At 44.4% G+C, this 23166-nt stretch overlaps 1 long non-coding RNA gene across 1 annotated transcript; it reads left to right on the top strand.

The window, feature by feature from the left end:
* Positions 1-707: 707 nt before the first annotated feature.
* Positions 708-22369, top strand: LOC144336633 (uncharacterized). The gene is made up of 3 exons (XR_013408820.1): positions 708-847; positions 14751-14890; positions 19834-22369. It is a non-coding gene; the product is annotated as an uncharacterized LOC144336633 (long non-coding RNA).
* Positions 22370-23166: the final 797 nt, after the last annotated feature.

Below are 23166 nucleotides of genomic sequence, written 5' to 3'. Positions count from 1 at the left end.
TGGTCAGCAGTGTGGTACAGCATGGTCAGAGAGGGGCTCAGGGATGGGAGGAGGATCTTTCCTGCATTATCAAAATGATTAAAAAGTTGTTAAAATATGTTCAAATGGGCCGGACACGGTGGCTCACACCTGTAATCCCAGCACTTTGGGAGGCTGAGGCGGGTGGATCACCTGAGGTCAGGAGTTCGAGATCAGCCTGGCCAACAGGGTGAAATCCCATCTGTACTAAAAATGCAAAAAGCCTGGCGTGGTGGCATGCGCCTGTAATCCCAGCTACTGGGGAGGCTGAGGCAGCAGAATCACTTGGACCCGGGAGGCAGAGGTTGCAGTGAGCCAAGATCACACCATCACTCAAGCCTGGGCAAGAAGAGCAAAACTCACTCTCAAAACAAACAAACAAACAAACAAACAAAAATAGTCCAAATGTTTTTTTTCTAACCCTTAAGTAGCAAATAAGATGCATTATACAAGCAGACCCAGGTAAGAGAAAGAGCAAGCTCACTTCAAGTATCAGTTTACTTCTTAATTAGCTGTAATTCCCTATGGTTGACCCCCACTACTTTAGCCTGGTTTCCTGGGGGTGGGGGCAGTGGTACGGGGAGAATGCTGGTGCTTTATCCAATCAGTGGTGCAGTTGGAGAGGAGGGCGTGGCATCCGGCATTGGCGGGGCCTTTATTTCTTGCTGCAGCCAGAGCTTGGGATCCCTTTCTGCTGTTCAAAGTCCTACACCCCTGCCCGCCTCGCCCCCCACCCGGGTGACTGTCACAGCCTCTGTTGCCCTGTGATCTGCAGGTCCTGGGACACGCACAGCTAAGATGCCAAGGACATTCTGGAAGGTGGGAACGGGTGAGTGTGCGGGGTTGGGCATCCCAAGAGGGGAGAGCTGACTGAGAAACCGACGGGACTGGCCTCCTCACCGCTCCTGGGTTGCCGACCTGAGTCCCTGCTGGCGCAGCTCCGCCCCAGGTCCCTCTGGCTGCAAGATGGTGGCTGGGCCCGCCACCCGGACCCCCGCGTCCCGTCCAGTCCCTGCGGCGCCCTGTCTGGAGCTCCCTGGGCAGCTTGGCACGCAGCCCCGAGTATTTCCCAGATTGTTCAGGGATGCCAGGCCGGTCATCAGGGCAGAATCGCTACTCGTGTGTGCGTAGGAGCAGCTGTGGCCAGTGGGGCTCCCAGTCTCTTTTGTTAAACATTTTGTTTGTTTGAGACAAAGTCTTGCTCTGTCGCCCAGGCTGGAGTGCAATGCGTGATCACTGCAACCTCCGCCTCCCAGGTTCAAGCGATTCTCGTGCCTAAGCCCCCCGAGAAGCTGGGATTACCGACCCACACCACCACGCCTGGCTGATTATCGTATTTCTAGTAGAGAAGTGGTTTCGCCGTGGTAGAAGCTGGTCTGGAACTCCTGGCCTCAAGTGATCCGCCCTTCACGGCCTCCCAAAGTGCTAAGATTACAAGCATGAGCCACTGCGCCCAGCCTCTTCTCTTGTAAAAGTAAAGGGAGTCAATGTTAAAACGTTAACGAGTTCATTTGAGTAGTGATTAGTGAAATGGAAAGCACCCAGCCATAATATGTGGGTCACCTGAAAGGCAAAAAGGGAAGGCTTTTATAAGGGCGTGTGAGAAGGCAAACCAAATTCAAGAATTGGTTACAGTTATGTAGTCCCCTTATTTGTATGATTCAGGTGGAAATTTCCTGGTTATGAAATCAGAGGTTAATTGCAGGTTTATGATCACTTAAGCCTGAATTTTGTTTCTGCCTAAAATAATTTAAGAAATGAATTTGAGAGAGGTTTTACATTTTTTACTTATGAACACAGAGCACTAGAGCCCCTTCAGTCTAATTTCCTGCTTTTTAATTAACACTCCACAGGAGGACTGGTTTTCCTCTGTGACTTCTAATGTATGGCAAGCAGGACTTCTAATCCACTACCCCTTTATCCTAGCTTAACTCAGGCTTGCAGTAAAATTATACATTTCCACCTTTGTTCCTACATTCTCAAATGTGGAAATGAGGACAACTTCCTCTCTCCGATTTACAACACTATCAACTATTTGTCTTTTGTTTTACATTTCAAACACGGTGTTTTAATTGTTAATCATGTTTTTACACAGCAGTGGATGGCAGATTTTAAAAATTGTTTTTCTGTCTGTATACAATTTTTTTTTTTTTTTTTTTTGAGATGGAGTTTCACTCTTGTTACCCAGGCTGGAGTGCAGTGGTGTGATCTCACCTCACTGCAATGCCCGCCTCCCAGGTTCAAGCGATTCTCCTGCCTCAGCCTCCCAAGTAGCTGGGATTACAGGCTCCCCACCACTGTGCCCGGCTAATTTTTGTATTTTTAGGAGAGACAGGGTTTCGTCATGTTGGCCAGGGTGGTCTTGAACTCCTGACCTCAGGTGACCACTCGCCTCAGCCTCCGAAGTCTGTAAACATTTTACATGAGAAAAAAGTAGAAAATAATCCTCTGGAACTCCACTGTTGAAAAAAAATCTCTGTGACTCTCCTCCTTTTATGTTCCCTGGCACACACACCTTATTCGTATGTCTTTTGGTTGAAGTTTTGCTTGGAGAAATTACAGGGCCCTTTGCAGCAGCCCTCCAGTCTTTTCTTGTCCATGATTTTCAGAACTGTCCGAGATAACCCAAGATGCCCACAGTGGCCATATCTCTTGGAGTATCTAATGAATATTATCCTCTGGATCATCTCTTAGAGGACAGCCTGAAGAGTAAGAGTGTAGCCTCTCAGAAGAGCAGCTGGATGGCCTAGGCCTGTAGACAGTTTCCTTGTTTACCATTTGTCTTAAAAAGCCAACCTCTTAGAAAATTAAAATTATTTTTTCACAAAGGAACGCATATACACTGTTGGTAGGAGTGTAAATTAGTTCAACCATTATGGAAGACAGTGTGGCAACTCCTCGAAGACCTAGAGACAAAATACCATTTGACCCAGCAATCCATTATTGGGTATTTACCCAAAGCAACATGAATCATTCTATTATAAAGACACATGCATGTTTATGTGCATTGCAGCACAATTCACAATAGCAGAGACATGGAATCAACCTAAATGCCTACTAATGATAGGCTGGATAAAGAAAGTGTAGTACATATACACCATGGAGTACTGTGCACCCATGAAAAAAAAATGAGATCATGTCCTCTGTGGGAACATTGATAGAGCCACAATACATTATTCTTAGCAAACTAACAGAGGAATAGAAAACTAAATACTGGCTGGATGCGGTGGCTCACAGCTGTAATTCCAGCACTTTGGGAGGCCGAGGCAGGTGGATCATCTGAGGTCAGGAGTTTGATACCAGCCTGAACAACATGGTGAAACCTCATCTCTACTAAAAATACAAAAAATTCGCCAGTGTGGTGGCAGGTGCCTGTAATCCCAGCTACTCAGGAGACTGAGGCAGGAGAATCTCCTGAACCCAGGAGGCGGAGGTTGCAGTGAGCTGAGACAGTGCCACTGTACTCCAGCCTGGATGACAAGAGCGAATCTCCATCTCAAAACAAAACAAACTGCTACATGTTCTCACTTATAAGTGAGAGTCAAATGATGGGAACATATACTGAGTCCTACTGGAGGAGGGAGAGTATCGGGAAAAATATTTAATTGGTACTAGGCCTTAATACTTGGGTGATGAAATAATCTGCACAACAAACCCCCATGACACACATTTACCTGTGTAAAAAGCGTTCACATATACCCTTGAACTTAAAAGAATTTGGTAGCTTTTCCAATAATTCCCTGACAGCATTTTGATTTTATGTGTATATGACACCTATTAAGTATCAGATGTTTGGATTACTCAGATGAACAGGGTTCAACATACCTGCCTTGTAGGAGTTTATAGTTCATTAGCATGGATAGGTGTGTAAATGATTAATTTATTCTGGAGAACAATACTTGTACATAAAAAGACGTACAAAGTATTAAGGAGCTGAATGGTAATAGTGATCAATTCTGCCAGTGACATAGCAGTGGGAAAATCAAGGAGGGCTTTATAGAGGAGGTGACATTTGAGTGGGTGTCAGGGTTTAATAGAACTTTTTGTGTTAATGCTGCTGGTGCAGAGTATATATATTTTTTTGAGTCAATAGTCTTGCTCTGTTTCCCAGGCTAGAGTGCAGTGGTGCAGTCCCGGCTCACTGCAACCTTCGCCTCCCTGGTTCAAGCAGTTCTCTCACCTCAGCCTCCCAAGTAGCTGGGATTATAGGCGTGAGCCACCATGCCTGTCCCCAGAGTAAAAAATTATTTCCAGCCTGGCCAACACGGTGAAACCCCGTCTCTACTAAAAATACAAAAAATTAGGCATTGTGACATGTGCTTCTTCCTGAGTTTGTCACCTTGGAAAGATTTTTTGACTTGTTTCTATTTCAGTTTTTTAATAACTGTAAATTACATTCTATCAGAAGAGTTTAAAAGATGTTTAAAAAGTCAGAATATGAAAGGTATATATTTTATTTCTTTTTTTAATTATTATTATACTTTAAGTTCTAGGATACATGTGTATAACATGCAGGTTTGTTACATATGTATACTTGTGCCATGTTGGTGTGCTGTACCCATTAACTCGTCATTTACATCAGGTATAACTCCCAATGCAATCCCTCCCCCCCACCCCCGTGATAGGCCCCGGTGTATGATGTTCCCCTTCCCGAGTCCAAGTGATCTCATTGTTCAGTTCCCACCTATGAGTGAGAACATGTGGTGTTTGGTTTTCTGTTCTTGCAATAGTTTGCTGAGAATGATGGTTTCCAGCTGCATCCATGTCCCTACAAAGGACACAAACTCATCCTTTTTTATGGCTGCATAGTATTCCATGGTGTATATGTGCCACATTTTCTTAATCCAGTCTGTCACTGATGGACATTTGGGTTGATTCCAAGTCTTTGCTATTGTGAATAGTGCCACAATAAACATACGTGTGCATGTGACTTTATAGCAGCATGATTTATAATCCTTTGGGTATATCCCCAGTAATGGGATGGCTGGGTCATATGGTACTTCTAGTTCTAGATCCTTGAGGAATCGCCATACTGTTTTCCATAATGGTTGAACTAGTTTACAATCCCACCAACAGTGTAAAAGTGTTCCTATTTCTCCACATCCTCTACAGCACCTGTTGTTTCCTGACTTTTTAACGATCGCCATTCTAACTGGTGTGAGATGGTATCTCATTGTGGTTTTGATTTGCATTTCTCTGATGGCCAGTGATGATGAGCATTTTTTCATGTGTCTGTTGGCTGTATGAATGTCTTCTTTTGAGAAATGTCTGTTCATATCCTTTGCCCACTTTTTGATGGGGTTGTTTGTTTTTTTTTCTTGTAAATTTGTTTGAGTTCTTTGTAGGTTCTGGATATTAGCCCTTTGTCAGATGAGTAGATTGCAAAAATTTTCTCCCATTCTGTAGGTTGCCTGTTCACTCCGATGGTAGTTTCCTTTGCTGTGCAGAAGCTCTTTAGTTTAATTAGATCCCATTTGTCAATTTTGGCTTTTGTTGCCGTTGCTTTTGGTGTTTTAGACATGAAGTCCTTGCCTATGCCTATGTCCTGAATGGTATTACCTAGGTTTTCTTCTAGGGTTTTTATGGTATTAGGTCTAACATTTAAGTCTCTAATCCATCTTGACTTAATTTTCGTATAAGGAGTAAGGAAAGGATCCAGTTTCAGCTTTCTACTTATGGCTAGCCAATTTTCCCAGCACCATTTATTAAATAGGGAATCCTTTCCCCGTTTCTTGTTTTTGTCAGGTTTGTCAAGGATCAGATGGCTGTAGATGTGTGGTATTATTTCTGAGGACTCTGTTCTGTTTCATTGGTCTATATCTCTGTTTTGGTTCCAGTACCATGCTGTTTTGGTTACTGTAGCCTTGTAGTATAGTTTGAAGTCAGGTAGCGTGATGCCTCCAGCTTTGTTCTTTTGACTTAGGATTATCTTGGAGATGCAGGCTCTTTTTTGGTTCCATATGAACTTTAAAGCAGTTTTTTCCAATTCTGTGAAGAAACTCATTGGTAGCTTGATGGGGATGGCATTGAATCTATAAATTACCTTGGGCAGTATGGCCATTTTCACAATATTGATTCTTCCTATCCATGAGCATGGTATGTTCTTCCATTTGTTTGTGTCCTCTTTTATTTCACTGAGCAGTGGTTTGTAGTTCTCCTTGAAGAGGTCCTTTACATCCCTTGTAAGTTGGATTCCTAGGTATTTTATTCTCTTTGAAGCAATTGTGAATGGAAGTTCATTCCTGATTTGGCTCTCTGTTTGTCTGTTACTGGTGTATAAGAATGCTTGTGATTTTTGCACATTAATTTTGTATCCTGAGACTTTGCTGAAGTTGCTTATCAGCTTAAGGAGATTTTGGGCTGAGACAATGGGGTTTTCTAAATATACAATCATGTCATCTGCAAAGAGGGACAATTTGACTTCTTCTTTTCCTAACTGAATACCCTTGATTTCTTTCTCTTGCCTGATTGCCCTAGCCAGAACTTCCAACACTATGTTGAATAGGAGTGGTGAGAGAGGTCATCCCTGTCTTGTGCCAGTTTTCAAAGGGAATTTTTCCAGTTTTTGCCCATTCAGTATGATATTGTCTGTGGGTTTGTCATAAATAGCTCTTATTATTTTGAGATACGTTCCATCAGTATCGAATTTATTGAGAGTTTTTAGCATGAAGGGCTGTTGAATTTTGTCAAAGGTCTTTTCTGCATCTATTGAGATAATCATGTGGTTTTTGTCTTTGGTTCTGTTTATATGCTGGATTACGTTTATTGATTTGCGTATGTTGAACCAGCCTTGCATCCCAGGGATGAAGCCCACTTGATCATGGTGGATAAGCTTTTTGATGTGCTGCTGGATCTAGTTTGCCAGTATTTTATTGAGGATTTTTGCATCGATGTTCATCAGGGATATTGGTCTAAAATTCTCTTTTTTTGTTGTGTCTCTGCCAGGCTTTGGTATCAGGATGATGTTGGCCTCATAAAATGAGTTAGGGAGGATTCTTTCTTTTTCTATTGATTGGAATAGTTTCAGAAGGAATGGTACCAGCTCCTCCTTGTAACTCTGGTATAATTCAGCTGTGAATCCATCTGGTCCTGGACTTTTTTTCATTGGTAGGCTATTAATTACTGCCTCAATTTCAGAGCCTGCTATTGGTCTATTCAGGAATTCAGCTTCTTCCTGGTTTAGTCTTGGGAGAGTGTAAGTGTCCAGGAAATTATCCATTTCTTCTAGATTTTCTAGTTTATTTGCGTAGAGGTGTTTATAGTATTCTCTGATGGTAGTTTGTATTTCTGTGGGGTCGGTGGTGATATCCCCTTTATCATTTTTTATTGCATCTATTTGATTCTTCTCTCTTCTTTATTAGTCTTGCTAGCAGTCTATCAATTTTGTTGATCTTTTCAAAAACCAACTCCTGGATTCATTGATTTTTTGGAGGGCTTTTTGTGTCTCTATCTCCTTCAGTTCTGCTCTGATCTTAGTTATTTCTTGCCTTCTGCTAGCTTTTGAATGTGTTTGCACTTGCTTCTCTAGTTCTTTTAATTGTGATATTAGAGTGTCAATTTTAGATCTTTCCAGCTTTCTCTTGTGGGCATTTAGTGCTATAAATTTCCCTCTACACACTGCTTTAAATGTCTCCCAGAGATTCTGGTATGTTGTATCTTTGTTCTCATTGGTTTCAAAGAACATCTTTATTTCTGCCTTCATTTCGTTATGTACCCAGTAGTCATTCAGGAGCAGGTTGTTCAGTTTCCATGTAGTTGAGCGGTTTTGATTGAGTTTCTTAGTCCTGAGTTCTAGTTTGATTGCACTGTGGTCTGAGAGACAGTTTGTTATAATTTCTGTTCTTGTACATTTGCTGAGGAGTGCTTCCAATTATGTGGTCAATTTTGGAATAAGTGCTATGTGGTGCTGAGAAGAATGTATATTCTGTTGATTTGGGGTGGAGAGTTCTGTAGATGTCTATTAAGTTTGCTTGCTGCAGAGATGAGTTCGGTTCCTGGATGTCCTTGTTAACTTTCTGCCTCATTGATCTGTCTAATGTTGACAGTGGGGTGTTGAAGTCTCCCATTATTATTGTATGGGAGTCTGAGTCTCTTCGTAGGTCTCTAAGGACTTGTTTTATGAATCTGGGTGCTCCTGTATTGGGTGCATATATATTTAGGATAGTTAGCTCTTCCTATTGAATTGATCCCTTTACCATTATGTAATGGCCTTCTTTGTCTCTTTTGATCTTTGATGGTTTAAAGTCTGTTTTATCAGAGACTAGGATTGCAACCCCTGCTTTTTTTTGTTCTCCATTTGCTTGGTAGATCTTCCACCATCCCTTTATTTTGAGCCTGTGTATGTCTCCGCATGTGAGATGGGTCTCCTGAATACAGCAGACTGATGGGTCTTGACTCTTTATCCAGTTTGCCAGTCTGTGTCTTTTAATTGGAGCATTTAGTCCATTTACATTTAAGGTTAAGATTGTTATGTGTGAACTTGATCCTGCCATTATGATATTAACTGGTTATTTTGCTCGTTAGTTGATGCAGTCTCTTCCTAGCCTCGATGGACTTTACATTTTGGCATGTTTTTGCAATAGCTGGTACCGGTTGTTCCTTTCCATATTTAGTGCTTCCTTTAGGATCTCTTGTAAGGCAGGCCTGGTGGTGACAAAATCTCTAAGCATTGGCTTATCTGTAAAGGATTTTATTTCTCCTTCATTTATGAAACTTAGTTTGGCTGGATATGAAATTCTGGGTTGAAAATTCTTTTCTTTAAGAATGTTGAATATTGGCCCCCACTCTCTTCTGCCTTGTAGAGTTTCTGCCGAGAGATCTGCTGTTAGTCTGATGGGCTTCCCTTTGTGGGTAACCCGACCTTTCTCTCTGGCTGCCCTTAAGATGTTTTCCTTCATTTCAACTTTGGTGAATCTGGCAATTATGTGTCTTGGAGTTGCTCTTCTCGAGGAGTATCTTTGTGGCGTTCTCTGTATTTCCTGAATTTGAATGTTGGCCTGCCCTACTAGGTTGGGGAAGTTCTCCTGGATGATATCCTGAAGAGTGTTTTCCAACTTGGTTCCATTTTCCCCCTCACTTTCAGGCACCCCAATCAGATGTAGATTTGGTCTTTTTACATAATCCCATACTTCTTGCAGGCTTTGTTCGTTTCTTTTTCTTCTTTTTTCTTTTGGTTTCTCTTCTCGCTTCATTTCATTCATTTGATCCTCAATCGCTGATACTCTTTCTTCCAGTTGATCGAGTCGGTTACTGAAGCTTGTGCATTTGTCACTTATTTCTCGTGTCATGGTTTTCATCTCTGTCCATTCGTTTATGGCGTTCTCTGCATTAATTATTCTAGTTATCAGTTCTTCCACTCTTTTTTCAAGATTTTTAGTTTCTTTGTGCTGGGTACATAATTCCTCCTTTAGCTCTGAGAAGTTTGATGGACTGAAGCCTTCTTCTCTCATCTCATCAAAGTCATTCTCCGTCCAGCTTTGATCCGTTGCTGGTGATGAGCTGCGTTCCTTTGCAGGGGGAGATGCGCTCTTATTTTTTGAATTTCCAGCTTTTCTGCCCTGCTTTTTCCCCATCTTTGTGGTTTTATCTGCCTCTGGTCTTTGATGATGGTGATGTACTGATGGGGTTTTGGTGTGGGTGTCCTTCCTGTTTGTTAGTTTTCCTTCTAACAGTCAGGACCCTCAGCTGTGGGTCTGTTGGAGATTGCTTGAGGTCTACTCCAGATCCTGTTTGCCTGGGTATCAGCAGCAGAGGCTGCAGAAGATAGAATATTGCTGAATAGCGAGTGTACCTGTCTGATTCTTGCTTTGGAAGCTTCCTCTCAGGGGTGTACTCCACCGTGTGAGGTGTGGGGTGTAGGTCTGCCCCTAGTGGGGGATGTCTCCCAATTAGGCTACTCAGGGGTCAGGGACCCACTTGAGCAGGCAGTCTGTCTGTTCTCAGATCTCAGCCTCCATGTTGGGAGATCCACTGCTCTCTTCAAAGCTGTCAGACAGAGTCATTTGCGTCTGCAGAGGTTTCAGCTGCTTTTTTTTGTTGTTGTTGTTGTTTAGCTGTGCCCTGTCCCCAGAGGTGGAGTCTACACAGACAGGCAGGACTCCTTGAGCTGCTGTGAGCTCCACCCAGTTCGAGCTTCCCAGCGGCTTTGTTTACCTACTTAAGCCTCAGCAATGGCGGGCGCCCCTCCCCCAGCCTTGCTGCTGCCTTGCCGGTAGATTGCAGACTGCTGTGCTAGCAATGAGGGAGGCTCCGTGGGTGTGGGACCCTCCCGGCCAGGTGTGGGATATAAGCTCCTGGTGTGCCCGTTTGCTAAGATCCTTGGTAGAGCGCAGTATTGGGGTGGGAGTTACCCGATTTTCCAGGTGTTGTGTATCTCAGTTCCCCTGGCTAGGAAAAGGGATTCCCTTCCCCCTTATGCTTCCCAGGTGAGGGGATGCCTCCCCCTGCTGCAGCCCGACCTGCGAGAGCTGGTCGGGCTGCAGCAGCTGACCAGCACCGATTGTCCGGCACTCCCTAGTGAGATGAACCCAGTACCTCAGTTGAAAATGCAGAAATCACCTGTCTTCTCTGTCGCTTGCGCTGGGAGTTGGAGACTGGAGCTGTTCCTATTCGGCCATCTTGCTCTGCCCCCCTATATATTTTATTTCTTAAAGATTCTTATTTACCTTTATCTTCTCCAGAGTGAGTGTAGCAAATTTCTCATGTCTGCTTTTCCTGGTTGCATGATTTTAAATAGAACCCCAGGGCTTTGCTTTGGGAATGCTACCAGAGAAGAGAAATAGGAAAAATCTTTTTTTAATTATGGCTATACAAAACGAATACATCATTTCCACAAGCAAATGTGATAGATTAATTGGTGCATTGTGTATATTTCTCAAACCATCAGCTCCTCTTTTTTGCAGAGTCTAGAATTTGTAATGGTGGATATCTCTGTTCTGTAATCTGTTGTCTAGCTGTCCAAGTTTAATGCTAAATTTTATGACATGGAACTTGACATCTTCTGGAAATGTTCACATATGATTGTTTATTAAATTATCATGGAAATATTTAAATGAGATGTTTATCATCTGAAAAGAACAGATACTTTTTTTTTTTTTTTTTTTGAGATGGAGTCTTGCTCTGTTGCCCAGGCTGGAGTGCAGTGGCACAGTCTCGGCTCAGTACAACCTCTGCCTCCTGAATTCAAGTGATTCTCCTGCTTCAGCCTCCCTAGTAGCTGGGATTACAGTTGCCCACTGCCATGCCCATCTAAGTTTTGTATTTTTAGTAGAGATAGGTTTCACCGTGTTGGCCAGGCTGGTTTCGAACTCCTGACCTCAGGCAATCCTCCTGCCTTGGCCTTCCAAAGTGCTGGGATTACAGGTGCGAGCCACCATGACCAGCCATAGAAAATTTAAGTCTTACAATTTCCTTACACTATTCTACAAACAGTGTGTTCGAGTGATTTTGTACTTTTTAAAAGTGGTCATTTTTTTTTTTAGTTTATTCATTTATTTATTTTTGAGACTGAGTCTCACTCAATTGCCCAGGCTGGAGTGCATTGGCACGATCTTGGCTCACTGCAACCTGTGCCTCCTAGGTTTAAGGGAATCTCATGCCTCAGCCTTCCAAAAAGCTGGGATTACAGACGCATGCCACCATGCCTGGCTAATTTTTGTATTTTCAGTAGAGATGGGGTTTCACCATATTGGCCAGGCTGGTCTCGAATTCCTGACCTCAAGTAATCCGCCTGCCTCAGCCTTCCAAAGTGCTAGGATTACAGACATGTGCCTTCGCGTCTGGCCATACATTGATCATTTTCTTATTTCAAACTAAGTGAATAATCCTGACTGGGAAGTAGAAGCCTGAACTGTTACTGCAAGCTAAGGATGGTTTTACCTGCAAATGGAGATCACTGAAGAAGCAGCCGTCCTGCTTAAGGAGCCTCCCCTGCCGATGTCCTGGCCTGCACAAATAACCATGGATAGAGCCTTTATACTTTATACTTAGAGAAGCCACAAAGCCCTGAAAACCTTGAAATCCACAGGCAGATGCAGTTGGGATTGGCACAAAGGTGGGGTTGGGAGGCTCTTTCTGGAAATGGAGTTGTTATTGTTCTGAGGTTGTTTCTAGATTTTGTAAAATATGATGAATCTAGATTTAGGTAAGAAGTTATTTGTTTATTATTTATTTATTTATGAGCCAGGGTCTCATTCTGTTACTCAGGTTGTAGTACAGTGGCATGATCTCGGCTCACTGCAACCTCTGTCTCCCAGATTCAAGCAATTCTCCTGCCACAGCCTCCCTAGTAGCTGGGACTACAAGCAGGCACCTCGAGGCCCGCCTATTTTTGTATTTTTAGTCGGAAGGTATTGCAAAGCCCCCAGGGAGAATAGCTGAAGGCATCTGTTCTATAAGCCTGAGGCAGAGGGCAAGGAGTAGGTACAATAGAGTGTAGGGGAGTTTATCTTAAACTGGCTTGTTTACTTTTATTGACCAGGAACTGACCTTTGATCATCGGTGCAAATGATGTTGCCTGAACTTTTTTGGTTTTATTTTTCCTTCCTTCCTATCTTTCTTTCTTCTCTCCTCCCTCCTTACCTTCTGCGGTGTTCCCGGGGCTGGTGTCAAACTTCTATATTCAAGCAATTCTCCCATTTCAGCTTCTCAAACTGTTGGGATTACAGGTTGGAGCCACCATGCTCTGTCTTCTTTTATTTTCTTCTTTTTCCTTTTCATTCTTCCTTGTCCTCCCTCCCTCCCTCCGTCCCTTCCTTCTCCATCTTCTTTTTTTTTTTTTTTTTTTCCCCGAGATGGAGTCTTGCTCTGTCGCCCAGGGAGTGATGAGAAGCTCCCACACTTAGACGCCAGAGGCACATTTTCAGGGGCAAGCGCCACACATGGCCTGCAGGGTGGATCCGGTGGCTTCTCGGGCAGGCCGCCAGGTGACCAGATGTGGGTGGCGAGCTGTGGCCAGTGGTCGTGGCTACTGGCCTCTCGTTTGGGTGGACCAGGGATTCAAAACTTAGGAAGAAAGGTCGGCGGACTTACAGGCTGACTGTCAAGGTGGGCCGCCTTGGCGGAAATAAGGTTCCAACGGGGACAGCTTCAGGCCGCGAAGAGCCACACGTGGCCTGTAGGGTAGACCTGGTGGGCTTCTGCCTCTGTCTCCACCACCGGCTGGCTTGTCTTTCTGGCTGCCAGGTCTACAGGATGTTGGCCACGAGCGTAGGACTTGGTCGTCAGCTGGAAATGTTTAAGGTGGACCAGATGGCCCTCACTGGGGCAGTACAGCTTAGGTCCAACAGAGGAGTTCAGTGATGGCTCACTGCGCTCTTCACCTTCCTAGGCTCATCCACGTGATCCTCTTATTTTGGCCTCCCAAATAGCTGGGGCTCTCAGGAGCTTTCTGTTTCTTTTTCTTTTTCTTTCTTTTTTTTTTTTTTTTTTAGCCTCACTTTGAATTTGTTTTCACAGTACATTGAGTTCTGTCAGTTTTTTCTTTTTTTCTTCTTGCTCTCTCTTGCGCTCCTTCCTGTACACTGAAGTTGCTGTTGTTTTCGATTTCTTTCACCCAGGCTAAAGTGCGGGTGCGTGATCACAGCTCACTGCAGCCTCGACCTCCCTGGGCTCAGGTGATCCTCCTGTCTCAGACACCACACTTCCCAGTAGCTGCGGCTAAAGGCGTGCACCACCACACCGGCGCTTTATTTTGTATATTTGACTTTTTATTTTTGTAGAGATAGGGTTCTATTATGTTTTCCAGGCTGATCTCAAACTCCTGCGGTCAAGCGATCTGCTGGCCTCAACCTCTCAAATTACTGAGCTTACAGGTGTGAGCCACCATGACTGGTTCTATCTGTATCTATCTATCTGTCTGTTTTTCTGTCTATCAATCAATCATCTATCTTTTTTTCTTTTTTGTGTGTGTGTGGTTTTTTTTTTTTTTTTTTTTGATAGAGACGTGTTCTTGCTATGTTTTTCAGGTTCTGGATATATATATATATATATTTATATATATATAAATATATATATGTAACTTTATTATTTTTTCATATAGGTGTTGTCTCACCATGTGGCCCCCAGGATTGTCTCAAACTCCTGGGTTCCAGATATCCTCCTGCCTTGGCCTCCCAAAGTGCTGGGATTACAGGCGGGAGCCACCATGCACGGTCTGGTCATATTTTTGATGAGTTGATTCTTCCCAGTCCAGATGTATAATCTCATCCCTGAACATTTTTGACAGTGTAGTTATGACATATGACTTTACCCGGCATCAGAGTGCGTTGATGCTCCTGCCCAGCTTACAGAAGGGATTGTGACATATCACTGGACCCAGCACCAAAGTGATGTAACTATTCCACTGCCTTGGCACTGCCCACAGGGGACATTGTGACATATTGCTGGGTCTTGTACCCAGGTGGTGTGAATCTTCTCTCCAGCCTTGGCTCTTCCACAGGGGGCATTGTGTCATATCACTGGGCCCCGCACATAGGTCATGTGACTCTCCTGCCTGTGCCCTGTCCATGTAGGCCATTGTGACATATTTGCTGGGTCCAACACCCAGGTGATGTAACTCTATTGCCTGGGTCCTGCCTACAGAGGACATTGTGACATAACCCTGCACCCATCACACAGGTAATGTGACTCTCTTCTCCTGCCTGGCCCTTGCTCACAGAAGGGATTGTGATGTATCACTGGGCTCAGCACCTAACTAACGTGACTTTTCTCCTCTTCCTGTGTTTTGCCTGCAGGGGATATTGTGAAATGTCACTAGGCCTAATAGGTGACATTACTCTTGTCATGGCACTGCCATCAGAAGAAAGCATGGTGATGTATTGCTGGGCCCAGAACAAATGTGATATGAGTCTCCTGTCTGGATCCTGCTTGCAAGGTATATTGTAACATATCTGGGGCCTTTGACTATTTTACTTATTTTATGTTATTTATTTTAATTTTATTTTTGAGACAGAGTCTCACTCTGTCACCCAGGCTGGAGTGCAGTGGTGTGATCTCAGCTCACTTCAACCGTTGCCTCCTGGGTTCAAGTGATTTTCCTACCTCAGCCTCCTGAGTAGCTGAGGCTACAGGTGTGCACCACCACGCCTGGCTAATTTTTGTATTTTTAGTAGAGACAGGGTACTACCATGTTGGCCAGGCTGGTCTCAAACCCCTGACCTCAGCCAATCTGCCCAACTGAACCTCCCAATGTGCTGGGATTACAGGGGTAAGCCATTTCACTTGGCCCTTTTTGACTATTTTATGTGGCTCTTCTCTCTTACCTGAACATTGCCCAAAAAGAGATTGTGACATATCTTTGGGCCTAGCACCAAGGTGATTTGACTGTCCTCTCCTGCCTGGGCCTCACCCACAGAAGAGAGAGTAATTTATTGCTGAGTTTAGCATACAGGTGATAGATTCTTCTGCTGGCTCCCAAAAGTCACTGTAAGATATATCTGGGCCAGTTGCTGAGACTGTGTGACTCTTCTCCTGGAACCTGTCCACAGTGGGGATTGTGACATATTGCTTGGCCAAGTACCTACATGATAGGACTCTTTTCTTAGGTCTGGGCCCTGCCCACTGGAGTAATTTTGACACATAGCTGGGCCCAGCTCAAAGGTTATGTGACTGCACACTTCTTACTTAGCCCTACCCATGAGGGCCATAGTGTCTTATCTCTGAGACCCCTTATTAGGTGATGTGACTATTTTTTTTGAGATGGAGTCTGGCTCTGTTGCCCATAATTTAGAAGATGTGACTCTCTTGCACCAGAATGGATACTGTGCCATATTGCTGAACCCATTACATAGGTGATGTGACTCTCTTGCATGGGCCCTCCCCATAATGGGGTAGCGTGACATATTACTGAGCCCAGTACATAGGTGATGCAATTCTTTTCTATGGCTTTGCCCAAGCAGGGACTTGTGATGTGTTGCTGGACTTACCACCTATGTGTTATGACTCTCCTCTTCTGCCTGAGCCCTGCATGCATTGTGTGTTGTGACATATGCCTGGATTCAGCACCTAGGTGATACAGCTTTATGGCATGGGAACTGCCCACAGATGTATTAAGACATATCTCCTTTCCATCACCTAGGTGATGTGACCCTTTTATTTTTCTTGTTTCTGACATATTTTGGATATAGTGACATATCACTGAGTTCAACACACATGAGATGGGAGGCTTCTGCCTGAGCCCAGCACATAAGTGGCCTTGTGACATATCTCTGTATCCATTATCTTGGAGATTTAACCGCCCCCCTTTTCTGCCTGCACCCTGACCACTGGGAAGATTGTGATGAATCACTATTCTCAGCAATCAGGTGATGTGTTTTTCCTGCCTGGTCCTTGCCCACAGATCATTGTAACATATCACTGGGCCTAGCATCCAGGTGATGTGACTCTGGTGACTGTATTCTGCTTTCAGGAGGAGATTGTAACATATCCCCAATCGAGCACCCAGGTGGTGTGACACTTCTGCCCTGTCCCTGTCCTCAAAGAAGATTGTGACATATCACTGCCCCAAAACACAGGTGATGTGAGTCTACTAGCCAGTCCCTTTTCATTGGTGGGATTGTGATGCATACCTTGCCCAAACTTAAAAGTGCAATAATGATTCTCATCCTTCAAAAAAACCAGTAGCAGATACACTCTCTCTCATAGCCAGGGTCAGGAAAATGAGTAATGTCTTGGATCTCCTCTTTGTATGAAGATCATAAAGAATTAACACTCTCTCACATGCCGTGTAAAGTTGTCAAGAGGTACAGAGAATGTCCTAACAGAACTCAGCACACAGGAGAGGTTGTGACACTCATATGCATAGCTGCCAAAGTAAACACTGTCATCTTTCCACATAAACACAGCTCATTGTTGAGGTTCTGAAGCTCTTATGCAGATGCAGTCAAAAGTTAGAAAATTGAATCTCATATGTTAATTCAGTCCATAGAGATATTAGTGTCTCTGAGACCAAGATTCAACACTCCTGTGAGTCAGTGACTTCAGTAAAATGACACAATTTGCAGGAGGGATTGAGCTTCTCATACACAAATTCAGACCATCATTGAGATTGTCACTCATGTACTTACACCCAACATACAGAGGGTATTATGTCTCATAGCTAGAACTAAAAAAGGTGTGAAATTGTTAATCTCATACCTCCATCTTAATTCAGGTGTGTTTGTGACATACACCTTTTTTTAGCATCTGAATAGTTTTACTTTCCTGCCTGAGCCCAACGTACAGATGGGATTGTGCTTTATTGCTGGACCCAGCATTTAGGTGATGTGAGTCTATTCTCATTTCACAGAGGGCAAGGGAGGATTGTGGCATATCACTGGACCCAGTAACTAGGTAATGCAATTCTCCTGTTTTTCCTCGGTCTCACATATTATGGGTATTGTAAATATTACTAGGCCCACTACTTATGGGATTGTATGCTCCTGCCTGGGCTCTGCCCACAGGGACCTTGTGACATATATCTGCATCCATGACCTAAAAGATGTGACACTTCTTGCCTGCAACCTGCCCTGCACAGGAAAGATTGTGACATATCCCTGGAATGAGACACCAGGTAATATGGCTCTTCTGCCTCTGACTTACCCCCAGGGAGCATTGTGACATAATGCTGAGCTCAGCACTTAGGTGTTGTGACTGTTGCCTGTGCTGTGCTTTCAGGAGAGAATTGTAACATATCCCTGGCTGAGCACCCAGGTGATGTGACACTCCTGCTTGGTTCCTTCCCTCAGGGAAGCTTGTGAGATACCCTTGGCTGAAATCCCAGGTGATGTGACTCTCCTGCTAACTCCCTACCTACAGATTAAATGGAGACGTGTACTATAGTCAGCTTATAAGTGTGATGATGACTCTCATTACCTCTAGTCAGCTATTAGAAGAAATACTGTCTCTCATAGCTCAACTTAGAAAAATGAGTCACATTCTTGGTCTTCTCTTTTTATGAAGGCCATAAAGAATTGCCACACTCCAACATATCATATAATGCCCTCAAGTGTTACAAAGAGTGTTATCCCAGGGCACAGCACAAAGGTGAGATTATTTCTTTTTTTTTTTTTTTTTTTTTTTTTTTTGAGACGGAGTCTTGCGCTGTCACCCAGGCTGGAGTGCAGTGGCCGGATCTCAGCTCACTGCAAGCTCCGCCTCCCGGGTTCACGCCATTCTCCTGCCTCAGCCTCCCGAGTAGTTGGGACTACAGGCGCCCGCCACCGCGCCCGGCTAGTTTTTTGTATTTTTTAGTAGAGACGGGGTTTCACCGTGTTAGCCAGGATGGTCTCGATCTCCTGACCTCGTGATCCGCCCGTCTCGGCCTCCCAAAGTGCTGGGATTACAGGCTTGAGCCACCGCGCCCGGCCTGAGATTATTTCTTATATGCACACCTCAGCAGCCATTAGGATGATCACCCTCACACATGAAAATAGCCCATTGCTGAGGTCTTGAATCTCAAATGCAAACACTGTCCAGAGTTGGAATTGTGACTGTCATATGTGAGCCTCTGGCCACAGTTGAGATGATGACACACTTCTAAACTCAGAACGTAGCAGATGAGGACTCTACTATATAAACGCTACCAACTGGAGAGATGTTGGCTCTGATACCTGGGCTTACAGCCACAAGTACGGTCATGGGTACTTACAAACATGATTTTAGAGTAAATTGTGACTCTTATTTATACTGGATAAAGCCTTTGAATAGTATAGAGAGTGTACTAGTGTAACGCGCCTGTTATTCCAGCACTTTGGGAGGCTTAGGCAGGTGGATCATGAGTCAGGAGTTTGAGATGAGCCTGGCCAACATGGTAAAAACCTGTCTCTACTAAAAATACAAAAAATTAGCTGGGCGTGGTGGTGGCCGCCTGCTGGGTCTGTCCTGCAGGCCCTGGCCAGATGGATAAAATTAGTACTCAGACACAGGTATGCAGAGTAACAGCAGCTAGATAATGGCCTGGCTCTAGTGACCAGAGAGCTGCCCCAAGCAGCTGGAGCTGCTTGGTTTCGTTCAGTGCAGGCACAATGCCAAAAACCTGGAGCAAACATAACCTGTAGGTAATTAACATTTATTGTTCCCCTTTCAGGGAATATCACTCCCATGGATGATGAAAGGTCAGTTCAATATAAGTAAACAAGCCTGTTTAAGATAAATTCCCCTGCACTCCGCTGTACCTACTCCTGGCCCTCTGCCTCACGGTTATAGAACAGCTGCCTTCAGCTATTCTCCCCTGGGGCTTTGCAGAACCTTCTGACCTTTCAGAAGGTTTGTGTCCTTTCCCTATAGTTTTTCTTACTATTCTGACTGATCCCTCACAAGCGCCTGTAATTTCAGCTACTCAGGGGGCTAAGGCAGGAGAATCACTTGAACCCGGGAAGCAGAGGTTGCAGTGAGCCAAGGTCCCACCACTGCACTCCAGCACAGGCAACAGTATGAGACTATGTCTCAAAAAAAAAAAAAAGGTGTACTTAACAAGACCCAGCACACAAGGGAGACTTTTACTGTCATATGAACACCCATCAAACAGTACACATCATCATTGTGAGTTCTGAATCTCACACATAGAGGAAGTCAACGGTGGAAAAATTGACTCTCATATTTGGATCCAGTCCACAGGTGAGTTGGTGACAGAGCAAGAATCAGCACACCTATGACGCTGTGACTTCACTAATTAGACAAAGTCCACAGCAGGAGTATAGGCTGTCAGGTACAAATTTTGTTCACCATTGAGATTGTAACTCCTGTCCTTAGATACAACATATAAGAAGGGTTAACCTCCTATACCTAAAACCGGAACATGTGTGGGATCGTTAATTTCATCCCTGCACCTTCCCACAGGTTTACTTGTAACATATTTCTCTGCCCAGCACATGAGTGATCTGACTCTCTTGCCTAAGACCAGCCCACAGATGGAATAGTGACATATTGCCGAACCCAGAACTGAGGGGATGTGATTCTATTTTTCTACATTGGTGCTGCTCACAGGGGGCATTGTGACATATCGCTGGGCTTTGCACTTAGGTGATGAGAGTCTCCGCCCCTGCCTCGGTACTGCCCACAGAATGCATTGTCACATATCTCTGGGCCCCACACCCAGGTTTTGTGACTTTCCTGCCTGTCTCCTGACCACGTAAGCAATTGTGACATATTGCTGGATCCAACACCTTGGTAATGCAACTCTACTGCCCACAAGGAGAATTGTGACATGTATTTTCACACCTCACCCTCATGATATGACTGTCTTCTACCTGATCCCTGCTCACAGGGGGAGTTTGTGATATGCCATGTGGCTCCATACCAAACAATGTGATTCTTCTTCCATCATAAGTTCTGCTGGCAAGGGAGACTGAGACATATTGTGGAGCTCTACACCAATGTGACATCACTGTTTTGCCTTGGCCTGGACCTGAAAAGGCATTGTGACATATTGCTGGGCCCAGCAACAAGGTGACATGAGTCTTCTGTATGGACCGTAACAACAGAGCATTATGACATATCTTTAAGAGCATCAACTATTTGATGTGACTCTCCTTTTATGCCAAGACTTTCCTCATATGAGAGATTGTGACTTATCTTCTGGCACAGAAAAGTGATGTGTTTCTCCTGCCTGAGCTTTGCTTACAAGGAACATTGTGATACATCACTGGTCTCAGCACCCAGGTGATATGACTCTACTGTCTGTGCCCTGGTTTCAGGAGAAAATCTATATGCCTGACTAAGCACCCAGTTTTTAACTCTTCTGCCTTGTGCCTGTTCTCAGAGAAGATTGTGACATATACCTGGCCTATTACGCAGATGATATAAGTCTCCTGCTCTCTCCCTATCCACAGGGGAGATTGTGACATATGTCTTTGTTCAGATCATAGGTGCGATGTTGACTCTCATATTTGAAATCAGTCAATAGGAGACATACTATCTCTCATATTGGGCTTAGGAAAATGGGTAAGATTCTGGCTCTCCCCTTTGTAGGAAGGTCAAAGAAAATTACACTCTCTCACATATTGTATAAAGCCCTCAAGTGGTACAGAGACTGTCGTAACAGGGTCCAGAAAACAGATGAGATTGTTTTATATACACACAGTTTCCCAGTTGTTAAGATTGTCGCCCTCATCCATGGACAAAGCCTACTGTGAGGTCTTAAATCTTGCATGTGGATGCAGTGCAGAGTTGAAATTGTGACTGTCATATGTGAACATCAGGCAACATGAGGTGGTGACTCGTTAGTAAGCCTAGCTTATAGGCAGGTGACAACTCTCATATCTGGACCCAGCCATTACAGAGGTGTTAACTCTCATATCTGGGCATAGAGCCACAGGTATGATCATGGGTCCATAGCAGCACAAATGTCTCCCAGTCACCAAAGATTGCAACTGTCATGCACACCTTATAAATTCCTCGATTGGTACAGAGAGTGTTCTAACTAGACTCAGTGTACAGTTGAGGTTTTGACATTCATGTACACCCAGCTGACAGTAATCATTTTTTCACAAGAACAGTCCACTGGAGGTTCTGAATCTCATATGCAGAGACAGTCGGAAGTTGGAAAATTTACTCTCGTAAGTGAATCCAGTCCAAAGGCAAGTTGGTGACTTTCAGACCAAGATTGAACACACCTGTTTGTCTGATTCCACTAAGGGGACACAGCCAGTAAGAGGGATTGAGTTTCTCATTCAGTGATTCAATTCATTCTAAAAATTGCGACTTACATACTTAGACCCAACATACAGGAGGTGTTGACTCTCATACAAAGAATTAGGGTATGTATAGGATTGTTAATCTCATCTCTGGTCTTGCCTTCAGGTGTGATTTTGACACACACTTCTGCCCAGCACCTGAGTAATGTGATTCTTCAGAACTGGCCCAGCCTAGAAATAGGATTGTGCCACACTGCTGAACCCAGCACCTGGGTGATGTAACTCTTCTCCTGCCTTGGGTGCTTCCCGAAAAAGACATAACATATCTGAGAGCCTTGCACCCAGGTATTGTGAGTCTCCTCTCCTGCCTGCTGCTGCACACAGAATTGGGATATGTACAGGATTGTTAATCTCATCTTGGTCCTTCCTGCCCGTGTGACTGTGACACATGCCTCTGTGTAGAACCTGAGTGAGTTTACTCTCCTGTCTGGATTTAACCCACAGATGGAATCGTGACATATCGCTGGACCAGAAACTAGGTGATGTGACTCTCTTTTCTTGCCTCTGTGTTTTCATATGGGGCATTGTGACATATCACTGGGCCTTGCACCCAAGTGATGGGGGTTTTCTCTCCTGCTTTGGTGCTGTCCACAGTGAGAATTGTGAAATACCGCTGCCGTCCCCTCTAGGTTATGTTACTCTCCTGCCTCTGCTTTGCCCACATGGGTCATTATAACATACTGCTGGGTCTAAAACCCAGGTAATGTAACTCTCTTGTTTGGGTTCTGCCTGCAGGAGTCACATATCTCTGTGTTCATCACCCAGGTGATGTGACTCCCTTTTAATGCCTAGTTCCTTCTCACAAAACATCTTGTGACATATTGCTAGGCCCAGTACACCTAGCTGGTGTAACTCTTCTTTTTCTTTTTTTTTTTTTTTTGAGATGGAGTCTCACTCTGTTGCCCAGGCTGGAGTGCACTGGCTTGATTTCAGCTCACTGCAGCCTCTGCCTCCTGGGTTGAAGCAATTGTTCTGCCTCAGCCTCCCAAGTAGCTGGGATTACAGGCATGTGCCACCATGCCCGGCTAATTTTTGTATTTATAGTAGAGATGGGGTTTCACCATGTTGGCCATGCTGGTTTCGAACTTCTAACCTCAGGTGATCTGGCCGCCTTGTCCTTCCAAAGTACTGGGATTACAGGCATGAGCCACTGCACCCGGCCTGACTCTTCTCTTCTTTCTAGGTTTCAACTGCAGCAGAGATTGTAACAAACTGCTGGGCCCAGCGGCATAATGTTACTCTTTTGCCTTGGGCCTGCCCTCAGAAGGCACTGTCACATATTCATGGACCCAATGCCAAGGTGATATGTGTCTCCAGCCTGGACCGTGCCCGCAGGGGGCATTGTAACATATCTCTTGGCCCATCAGATGTTTGATGTTATTCCCTCCCCTCTCCTACCGTGCATTTGCCTATAAGAGACATAGTCACATGTTCCTGGGCCCAGCACCTAGGTGATGTCTTCCTGGAACCTGTCCAC

Source organism: Macaca mulatta, chromosome 19 (assembly GCF_049350105.2).
Source record: "Macaca mulatta isolate MMU2019108-1 chromosome 19, T2T-MMU8v2.0, whole genome shotgun sequence".
NCBI classification, from domain to species: Eukaryota; Metazoa; Chordata; class Mammalia; order Primates; family Cercopithecidae; genus Macaca; species Macaca mulatta.
This window is presented reverse-complemented; position numbering and strand designations above follow the sequence as displayed.